Below are 11,542 nucleotides of genomic sequence, written 5' to 3' on the forward strand. Positions count from 1 at the left end.
ACCCACAAACACCTAGATTCTATCTTCTTTTACTGCTCTTCAGTGAAGATAAAAAAAAAAAAAGGCTCAACAACAACAAAAAACCATCCTTGGCTTCAAAAGTTAAAGTCTTAGAAAAATGGATAGTTTAAATTCTCTATGGGGGAGAGAATACTGCCCATGTAACCTCCTGGACTGCTTTTTTTTTTTAATGTTTACTTTATTTTTAGAGAGAGAGAGAGAGAGGCAGAGAGAGAGAGAGTCAGCAAGGCTTCTCAAGCAGGCTTCATACTGTCAGCGCAGAGCCCCGGGCTTGAGGGCTTGAACTCATGAGCCATGAGATCATGACCTGAGCAGAAATCAAGAGTCAGACACTTAACCGACAGAGCCATGCAGGACACCCCTCCCCTATCGATTTTTTTTTAAATTTTTTTTTTTTTAACGTTTATTTTTAAGACAGAGAGAGACAGATTATGAACGGGGGAGGGGCAGAGAGAGGGAGACACAGAATCGGAAACAGGCTCCAGGCTCTGAGCTGTCAGCCCAGAGCCTGACACGGGGCTCGAACTCACGGACCGCGAGATCGTGACCTGAGCTGAAGTTGGACGCTTAACCGACTGAGCCACCCAGGCGCCCCGTCCCCTATCGATTTTAATCATTAGTTTCTGCCTGCTAGACCACCAGACATGTAACAACATCTGAAGGTGAATTTTTCTCTTTATAGCTTATAAACAAGAAAGGAAAAGGAAGGGCAGGCAAATGATAATTTGTAGCCAGACAACAATTTGTAGCATGAGGTTAACTGAAAGCTGGCTGTAACAGAACATTTGCTACTGCTCAAGAGGACAGAGATTTGTTTTTCTGACAATAAAGAAATAAACAGATACTTGGATATGCAGATATTCTTTGAAAAAGGTGTCAACAGCAGTCACCTTTTAGAAACCCAACCGTAAATTTCTGACTACTCATTTCTCCAGAGGATGTGTGGTTGGAGAGCCCACGCCTTGCCTCTGACTCTTCTCTTGAAAAAGATCAGCCAAACAGTCTTCTCCTGAAGATACCGCCAAACACTGCACCCTGGGTCTGCGTATCCAAAAGTGTGGGAAGCGGTCTGCCCAGGGCTTCATCTTTGACAGGCTAGGATGGACAGAATGTGAGTCGCTCCGCATCATACCCAAACCCCCTTCCTACCCAGCAGGGCAGATGACCTCCACCCCTGCTTCCAGACCAGTGCTAAATTTGGAAAGCATCAGGTCATCTGGGTAAAAACAACTTCAAGTACTATCTCTCAATGACTGTCCACTAGGAACAAAAGGAACACACGAAAAGTAGGAACTCTTGCTCTCCCAAGGGGAGACAGGAGGCTCAGGGGAGGCCTCAGAACTGGTAGAACCAACTGGCTAAGGTATTGGTTCCCCCAAAGGAATCCATACCAGAGTGGCCTGTAAAGCTTATTAAAAATACAGATTGCCAGCTCAGGAGATTGTGATTCTGTGTCTATGGCCCCTTAATCTGATGAGTCAGGTTCAGGAGACATTGAGTGAAACCACTTGAGCTAGAACAGTGCTGGATGAGTGGATGGGCTCTAACTAAAGGCCCAGGAATGACCCCTTTGTTGTGCTTTGTGAGGGAGGAGGAGAATTTTGAAAAATATATGTTTTTCTTACATATATATAAATTCTAATTGTGCATGTTCCCTCACACTGGTCCTTTGGTCACCAAGTTCAAACTGAGGAGTTCATTCCACACCTGTGACTCTGGCCAATAATCACCTACTTCTATATGGATGACTCATATCACTACTTCCGGCCAAGACTCATCCCATTTTCCCTAAACCCGCTTCCAATCACAGCTTCAGATTCCATTTCTCAAATCAACTCTTCAATTTACCATAAACAATGGCTTCCTGTTCCAATTTCTGTTGATAGTACCGCCTCTCAAGTCTTTCAGACTTAAATTCTTACCCATCACTCTCCACATTCATATACTATCATGGATACTACACTTATCAAGGCCCCCTTGGATCCCTGTGACAGTCCCTCGCGGTCCCTAACCCCCCGCTCCAATCTAACTCACAAGATTAACCTTCACCAAATGCAACTCTGACATGTATTCCCCTTACTCAGAATCCTGTCTTAATTCCACATTACCTGTAGAGAAAGTCCTTCCACCAAACTTAGCCAGGCATTCATGGTCCCTAATTGGTCTGTCCCTAACCTATCATGACCAATGTCACCATGTCCAATGACCAATTTCACATTTGATCCAACTCCTGTTGCAAAGCTGGTCTATTCAAAGTCCCCACCTGTGCCCTACAACTTCCTGCCTCTTGGCTGATCTCATTTCTACCACTTTTTCTTTGTAGCTATAAACATCGTGTGCATCCTTTAAGGCCTAAGTTCAAATTCTACCAACTCCCTCTGGAACACTTCCCGATGGGTGCCACTCCAGAACACGTGCAGCACTCTGCAACATCTGAGCCTTTCCTAAGTAAGGGTGTGCCCTCTCCCCTTCACTGTCCCTCAGGCTCTCCTCTCTCTGCCCCCTCCCCCGCAAGCATGCTCCTAGGACACTTTAAGACTCACCTCTCACTGACAATCATATACTAGCTGTCTGGCAATGTCTCCCTAGGAAGAGCAAACCTTCAATTCCTGCAGAGAACCAATTCAGGTTCACAGATAACATTTTAGAGAACAAACAGAAGAAGAAGAGAAAAAAATGTCTCATTCCATTTCTCAACTCCTGGTACCTTTCATCTATGAGTCCATCCATCATCTCTTTTTATGCATATATGCACATATTTTTACTTACCTCCTGAACAGTTAAATTTCTTGTATTTGTCATCCAGCTACAGCCCCCAGCTTAACTGACCATAGATTTGACTCTTTTAGGAACATGAACGTGTTTCTATGTCATCTCCAAAGTGCTTCACACAGTTCTATACACAAAGTTGTCAGAGGAGATGTTTCAAGAATATGTATGTTAATTCAAAAAAATATTTGAGGGAGAGGGCAGTGGCTGTGATACATGGTTACAAATACATCACCCAAAATAATGTATGTGAAAACCTGCTACATATAGGTGATTTCTTGAAAACTTCCCCCAAATTTATGTAACAAATATTTTAAATAAGCAAAGATAATTCACAATATTAAGGATCCTGCTGTTGATCCTTTCTTAACAGATAGTCACTCCTTAATTGAATTTCCTTTATAAATCTGATTTACAACTAAAATGAAGACCACCCTACATATAAATGTTTCATGAACTCAGATGAAATTTGGGGAGTGGGGGGAAGAAGGAAGTGTGAAACTTCATTTCTTCCTTAAAATTTCAATTACTTTCTATGGCAACAATTCTGGTTTGAACCAAGGTTTTGCAGGGTTTTTTTTTTTTTTTTATGTTTATTTATTTTTGAAAGAGAGAGAGAGCATGAGCAAGGGAGGGGCAGGGAGAGGGAGACACAGAATCCGAAGCAGGCTCCAGGCTCCGAGCTGTCAGCACTAAACTGAACGTGGGGCTCAAACTCATCAACAGGGACATCATCAAGACCTGAGCTGAAGTGGACTTAGCCGACTGAGCTAAAGGGACCCAGGTGCCCCCTTACCAAGGTTTTAAAGTTGAATTATCTCACAGAGAAGGAAGCCATGCTCCTTAACAAAGTGACAAAATCTAAGATTATGAAAGTTTTCATTTTTTTTTCAAGTGTCCAGAAAACTACTGTGTAACTCTGCCTTTTACATCCAGAATGCAAGACAGTCCAATGTATGGGATTTGTCAGCTTCCAACACAGTTGTTCCACAGTCTGGGCCAACACTGGAAGTGAGAATAAAGACTTTTGCCAGTTGAACTGAAGATCCTTTATGGAGAAAGTAGTGTGAAAAGTCCAAGTCTCCCACCCCAAAGAAGACCAACTATTATTATTCATTATTATTATTATTACTCACATTTTACTAGTGAGACAACTCAGTGAAGTAAAAAAAAAAAAAAAAAAAGTAAACTGGGAATGATTAGATGCCCACAAAAGTTTTCACTACAAACTAACCTCTTCTTTTACGTATTTAGAATATGATTCAATTTACAAAAATTCAACTTGCTTTCTATGAATACACACTCTTTAATGCAGAGTACATCTCAATTTTGGTTACTTCCTTTAGGATGGCCTTGGAAACGAATTTACAGTAACACCTAAGGCAGCTTTTCCGAGAACTCTGAAAATCTCTTTAGAGGATAACACATCCTTTTTTCTCTTCTGAATAAAACTCCGGCAGCTGCACATTTTCTTCTGAGTTTGTGGCATCATGGTTCTTTGGGCCTTGGCTCCACAGCCCTGTCCCGTCCTCTGTAACTAAGGTCCACTGAACAAAACCAGAAGGAAACATGGGACAAAACTCCAGAAGCGTGCCTCAAGGAGAGATTTGAGCTGCAAAGCCCACAGTGCTAAGCCTCCTCTTTTCAGTCTCTTGTCTTATTATTCTTTTCCCCTTGACTCTGCTTGTGTCCCCAGCATTCAAACCCAAAGCCCATCACTTTTAAATCTGGATTCATCCCTCCCCTAATCACATGCACGGGGTGTGAGGTGCCAGTGTGCTCAGGGGGAAACTAACTGGGCCGCTATTGCTTCTGCTTTGAGAAGGGCTGGGTTTTTGGGTTTTTTTTTTCTTCTTCTTCTCCTTTTAATAAAGGCCTTTTCATGTTTGTTTCTCAAGCCTTCCCCAAATACAAAACTGTCACTGTCCTCTACTCCTTCCAACTCTACGGTATCAGCTTCAAACCTTTGTATCAACTAAGTCAGCGTCTGTTAAGAACTTTGGTACATTTATGGCACCGGGGGGCCTGCACTCAGGAGACTCAAACTCTAACGCAAAAACGTCTTATGTATGATCTCGGAAACAGTAAAAAACAACCACGAAATAGGGCAAAAACCCACCTCTTTCCCCCGCTTTCCTTTCACGTCCTGGTTCAGTAATAAGAAAAGTTAATCCACCCCCTAGTGCCACGGCAGCCTCGTCCTGGTCAGGCTCACCTAGAACATTCATTGCATCATTGCATCCAAGCCAAACTCGGTTACTGAGGCAACTAAGTTTTTCTTCCCAAAGGGTCACAGGGAAACACATCCCTCGGGATCCCCTGGTAACCGTCCACCGATAATGCTGGGGAACCACAACAGCAAAAGACTGGCTGTCCAAGGCTGGCGTTGGCCGCCTCTGCCGGCAAGGGGGAGGGGGGGGTTCTGCGTGGGGGTGCGCAGCGTCCAGTTACATTCCTGACCCACTTTCGCATCCCCTCCCTCCCCCTTCTCCTCCTCCTTCTCCTCCTCCTGCCGGGCAGGCCGCGAGGGCACCCGCGCTCCGCAGAGCCACCCGCGAGCCCTCCCTAAGCCGCCGTGGGCGGGGGTGCACCCGGCGTCGGGCTCTGCTGGGGACCCGGAGGGAGCCCGCCCCCGCCCCCACCCCCGGCTTCCCCTGCGCGGCCCCTCCCTGGTCACATGGGCTCGCGAGCACCTGTTGGCGACTTCGGCTCCTAGCAGAGCCCCTCCCGCCGCCCCGGCGAAGCCCCCTGCGGCAGGGGATGGGAACGCTTCCCCGCGCACGTTCCGCAAACCCCGCTGGGGTGGACGAGGGCGCGGGTGCTGGTGGGCGACGCCTGCCCGGCCGCTTAGCTTTGCAAAGTGCAGAAGCACCACGGCCGCGCGGCGACTGGGTGGAGGGGAGCCTACCCCTCCCTCCCCCCCCCCCCGCCCCCCGCTCCCCCCCACTCCCCGCCGAGCGGGAAGGTGGGGTGCGTCCGCCCCCAGCCCGACTCCGCTGGAAACCTGGTCTCCTCGCGGGCACCGGGAGGGGATGCTGAAGAGTCCGGGCCGGGGCCGCAGGGGCGAGGGCAGGTAGCGGGTGGTGACGGGTGGGTGTGTGTTCCGAGCCGCGGAGTCCAGGAAGGGGGCGGGAAGCCGCCGTCTCAGCTGCAACTTCTGAGCGTGCAAAGCAACTCAGCAACTTTGCCTGCGCCGCGCCCCTCCCCCGCGCCGCCGGGCCGGGCCGGGGGCTGCGCTGCGCTCGGGGGCCCCGGCGCCGGGCCCGGTGGGGAACAGATCTGGGGTGCGGGCTGGCGGGGGGCAGGGATGGGGTGGGAGGGCCGGGACTGCAGAAGTGGTACAGCTGCCCGGGAAGTAGGACTGGGGGTGCGCCTCCCCGCGCGCCCCGGGGCTTGGAAACGACGCGCGGCCCCCGCCCGGGAGCCCTGGGGCCCCAAGCCGCGCCCGCCCCCGCGGCCCCCTCCGGGCCGGGCCCGCTCCCGCTGCCGGGTTCTGCTCGAGGAAGGGGCGGAGGATGGCGGCGGAGCCATGGAAACTGCCGGGTGGATAAATAAGGAGAGGGCCGCGCGAGGCCGTCCCCCGGCTGCCAGCATCTCGGCGGCGGATGCAGCGCCCTGGGAAGCGCGGCCGAGCCCGCACAAGTCCCCTCCTCCCTCCGCCCCGGCGCCCCACGGCTCCGGCCTGGGCGAGGGGGGCGCCGCCGCGGGAGGCAGGCCCCGGCCCCGGGGGAGGTGCGGGACCGAGGCGAGTGTGAAGGTGACCCGGGCCTCCCGGGGTCATGGGCTGTTTGCTCCGGCCGGCCCGAAGGACGGCGCGAGGCCCCAGCCGGTCCTGCCAGCCCGAAGAGCCTGGGGAAAGCCCCAGATTCGCGTCCAGAAAGATGCATTCGCCCAGTTCAGACATTCAGAAGCGTCAGGGGGGGCTAAACTTAGGCGTGAGGGGGAACGTGGGGGACCTGGGCCAGCCTGGAGAGGTACAGGCTGTCCCCGAAGTCATGCCCACGCTCCCGCAGCCGTCGGATTGGCAAGATGGTGAAGGATGTCAGCGGGTTGCGGGGGCCAGGCCTGTGCACTGAGGCATGAGGGGGGAAGGGGGGGGCGGAAGAGCCCAGGCCATCCACCGCACCCTTTCCCTGGAAGCAGATTTACGAGTCCCTCCAACCTTCTCCCAACACTCACATACTTCATCTGCCTCAGTGTAGAGTTACTGATGCTTTACGCCCCAGCCTAGCCCGTGAAGAGCTAGAGATGTTAATGGCGGTGGCGTGAAGTTGAGTCACTTCAGGGTGTGGGGGTTACTTCAAGTGAAAGTAAGCCACCTGCGTGGAGGAGCCCATCAACCGGCTGAATGATTTAATTACATGCCATCTTAATTTAAAGAGATTTACATGCTCATTGAGGACAGTGGGACAGTTACATTGTGATATGCACCTGGCAATTTTTAACTGAACAAGGTCTGTTTCACACTTAAAATGGGTGACCAAAAATTGCTTTTTTTTTCTTTTAACTTAACAATTCTTATCCTTAATGGGAAAGGATAGTCTTTTACCTGCTTCCTCTGAAATAACTGTGAAAACTCTAGGCTAGAGCCTGGTTTTCCAGAGTGTTGTTCCAGAGAACACTGGAGCCTCAGTATGGCCACGGGTGATGTTTGCAAAAAAGAGGTTCCGTGGTCATATACCACATTTCATTGATCCTGAGATGCACACGGTTTTGAATTTTAACATCTCTGATGTCCCATTTGATGGCGTCTTCGCTTTGAATTCTAGTTTACTTGGCAGTGGTTTTCTTTCTCACTAGTACGTGAAAATAAGGAAGTTTGAGAAATGCTGAGATACACAAGTTTGTTATACAACAAAGAAATGCAACACATATCTTCATAGCAAGACTTTCCAGAATCTTCTGTGTGCTGAGGTGATTGTGAATCACCAAGAAGTTATCATATGCAGACTTCCCTAAATGCATCCGTCCAGTCACTGGTTTTTGTGAGCATTATGTTGAAGATTAGTATTCCTTTCAGGAAATGCTGCTCTAGTGGTTGTGACAGATTTGAACACAGTTAAGGAAAAATGTTCACATTTCAAAATAGTACCTGAGTGTGATCAGAGGTCATTAAATGATAAACTAAGTTGAGTATCATTACACAAAAGACAGAAACCATTTGGGGAAATATTCACAGAACTGTTCACAGTTATATTAGAAACAATCAGTATTATTTTTAGGGAACTAATCCCGGTGAACATGCAGTTCATCAGAAAATTCATGTATCTGATATATACTGTTGCTGTTACACTACGTCCTGCATTATTTTGATTTGTAGAAGCTGATAAAAATGCTTTATTAGACTGGCACTAAGCTACTAGCCAATTACTCCCATCACCCCAAAAGCTCACTAATGTTTATTTTTGAAAGAGAGCACAAACAGGGTAGGGAAGAGAGAGAGGGAGACACAGACCAAAGCAGGCTCCAGGCTCTGAGCTGTCAGCACAGAGCCTGATGCGCGGCTTGAACCCACAGACTGTGAGATCATGACCCATACCGAAGTCAGATACCCAACTGACTGAGCCAGCCAGGCACCCCACCCCAAAAGCTCATTATAGAAAAAAAAAATTTTTTTTAAAGAAAGAAGGAGCAAAAGCAAGGAAGCAAAAAAAAATGTACAAAAAGGTGTAATTTAGCATAAAAAATAAACCTGTCATTCATCCCTTAGCAAAGGTGAGAGGCACGGTTGGATTTTTATAAGTGAAAAAAATACTCTATTTGGAATGTTTCTAATACAAATAATATTTAACGTTTTAAAATGTGTAATTGAAAAGGTGCATTTTCATATACTAGCTCATTTTACTGTAGTATAATCCTGTAAGGTTGATGAACAGTCACTCTTGCCCTTAGATACTTGTGCATTTGTTTGTGTAACCGGAGTGTATCAAGTACCTACCGGGTTCTAGACATGACACTAGGCTTTGATGATAGAAAGACAAATATGAGAAAATCCTGCTCTGTGGAAGTTTGCGTCTGGTAGGAGAGATGGATAAATACAATAAATCATTGTAATGCAGTATGACATTGAGGCTTAGAAAGGTTAATGACTTACCCAAGGGAACTCAAGTCAGGATTTGACTGGTCTGATGATTTCAAATTCCCTGCTCTCTTCTATAAGAGACCTGTTCCCATCTTGGCAGGTAACATCATGAAGATATAGTACTTGAAATTAATTAAACATAAAATCAAACATCTGGAACTTCGAGAGCCAGAAAGAAATGTAGAGATTGCACAGGCTAACCCCCTCATTTCACAGGCCTGGAAAGTGAGCCACAGAGAAGAGAATGGATTTGCTCAAGGTTATACAGTTATCTAATGACTGAATTAAGATTAGAATCAAAGTTTGTTGACTCTCAGCCCTTTGCACTGTTAGGTGCTGCCCTGTGGTAAGAGACAGTGAAGAAAAGCCTTAGTAGAGTCTGTTTCTACTGTTGTGCAGCGTGGGCCATCTCAGTAAAGGCCTAGGGCGATTGTTGAGTCTGTGATAAAATGCCCCATGACTAAGCACTTATTTAAAGAAATATTTCTAAGAGGAACTGCAAGGGGATTTCAGCTGAGTTCCTTAAAAAACAGCCACTATCCTTAAAAGTTGAAGGAAGAAAATAAATACAGGACATTTGGGGAAATTTGCACATATTAGAGACTATTAAGGAATTATTGTTTAAGTATAAGTGGGTTTGCGATTAATGCTGTTTTTGAAAAGTTCTCATGTCTTAGACATATATAGTGAAATATTTGCACTGAAATGATATGATGTCTGCTACTAAAATAATCCAGCTTTCTTTTTGGTGGGGGTTCAGGGGAAATGAAGATTGTAAATGAAATAAGATGCCAGACACCCAAACTAGGAGGTAAGTATGTGAGAGTGTGTTATACTGTTATCTCTATGTTTGTGTATCACCCAGGGGGGTGGGGGGGGGGGAATCTCTTCATAATGTTGAAATACCTTCTTTTTGGCCATTTCAGAAAGTTATTTCTCCTACCAGATGAGTCAAGTTCAGGGAGAAGTGTAATCAGTAATCGCTGACATTTGCATAGGCTAGCACCTTTAAAATTTACAAACTGTATTCGCACCCACGCAGACCTTTCCTCACTCTCCCGGATTAGTTCAGGTCTGCGTTGAAGGCAAAGAATCGCAGTTGTGTTGTCCACAGAACCAGGCCTGAAGCCCTGTCTGAAAATTAAATTTTCTTAGCACTTTTAGATGGTAGTAAAAATCCGAAGGATTTCCAGGAATACTGAAGACAGGCACATGCTGCTCTTCCTCCTGTCTTGCAAGAAGATTTCCCTCTTTCATTTTAGATACGCAGAGGGGATGTGCTTCGATTTACCTCAGTTAGCTAACGTTCTTACTACAAAATATAATGCCAATCCCAAAGCCACATTATCATGGAATCTATAATAGTATTAAGGGCCTCTTTGTGGCTAAGAAGAGTTGGTGTGTTACTGTTTTTATTATAAGATTTATAGAGCTGGTTTATAATACTGTATTCTTAATTGTATGGGTAATATACTTAAAACACATGTGGTAGCTACAGTTCTGGTTCTATTTTTATGTGACTTTGGGTATTTTTTTTTTTCCCCTTCCTTCTATTCATATAAGGTATACCTGCTTCTGGAAACTATCAAAATATCACAAAGACAACACAGTACATGTGGTTAATTAAAGGGATAGACACCCTGGAGGTTATAAGCCAGGTCATTATCATTCAATAAATATTTTATTGGCAATACTTACTGTTTTCTAGGGAGCTGGAAACTATAGCATGGGTGGGATTTCCAAGCACATAGAAATGCAACTAGTTTCCAAATGAGAGTATCTTCACTCGATCAGATGTTTTGGGGAAAGTAGTTTTCTCTCACCTTGTTTAAATTGCAGAAAACACTAAGGATGTGTGGAGCATCCCTTCCCGTCTTCACATCATGTTTGTGCTTTAAGTCAGTGGCTCCCAGCTGGTGGCTGAAAACACCCTCAGGGACACCAAGTTATTGCAAGGGGTCAGAGATGCTTTCTGTGCGTCAAACACTTTCTGTAGACTGAATGATGAAATGAGTGGCATAGAAATGTACTCCGCCCAAACGTGTGTGTTTGTCATTAACGGATAAACTACAAATGCATTAGAAAGCTTTTCTGAGTTTATATTGTCACTCTCTTCTTATGTATCTCTTAAATCAATGAGTATGAAAAATATAGGTACTATCTTACCTATGGAGGGGACCAAAAAAAGGAGAACCAGGTCTCTAGGGGAGGTGAGAAGCTTCTTCATACATTTGGTAAAGCAAATTCTCTCTCTCTTTATTCCAGGAGACACATAATAATTTCTTTGTTTCATTATATATTATCTGACACCAGAGATGAAATGGTGCCAGGGATAATTGGATGCCTTCATGGATTTGTTTTATCATTTGGCTTTTAGAACCGGAAGTTCTAGGCATACCTTACCTTCTCTGCCACTTTTTTTTTATACTTAATATATTCACTTTTGTGCTCCAAGCCAAGAGGAGTTTTTCCAATCCATGCACACTGTGAGACCTGAAATACCCAGGGTAGAGATCTCTGCGGGAACTTTTTACAGCAATGGAAACTTACTATTGTGTGCGTCTTGTCAGAAATGCAAATGTTTTGCAGAATGTCTCCGAAGGCTCTTAATACAGAGTAAATTTTCATTCCCTAAGTTTCTCTACTTGCTTTCTATACACTCTGTTTTCA

General features: G+C 46.1%; 1 protein-coding gene across 1 annotated transcript in view; it reads right to left on the reverse strand.

Annotated features, from left to right (window-relative positions):
• The window catches only part of RREB1 (ras responsive element binding protein 1), a 179,822-nt gene extending 173,811 nt beyond the window's left edge, over positions 1-6,011 (reverse strand). Inside the window, exon 1 of the mRNA XM_049654872.1 lies at positions 5,795-6,011. The gene's annotated coding sequence lies outside the window, so the exon portion shown is untranslated. The remainder of the gene's footprint in view (positions 1-5,794) is intronic.
• Between the last annotated feature and the right edge of the window lie 5,531 nt (positions 6,012-11,542).

The sequence above is a fragment of the Panthera uncia genome (genome assembly GCF_023721935.1).
Source record: "Panthera uncia isolate 11264 chromosome B2 unlocalized genomic scaffold, Puncia_PCG_1.0 HiC_scaffold_25, whole genome shotgun sequence".
Taxonomy (NCBI): Eukaryota; Metazoa; Chordata; class Mammalia; order Carnivora; family Felidae; genus Panthera; species Panthera uncia.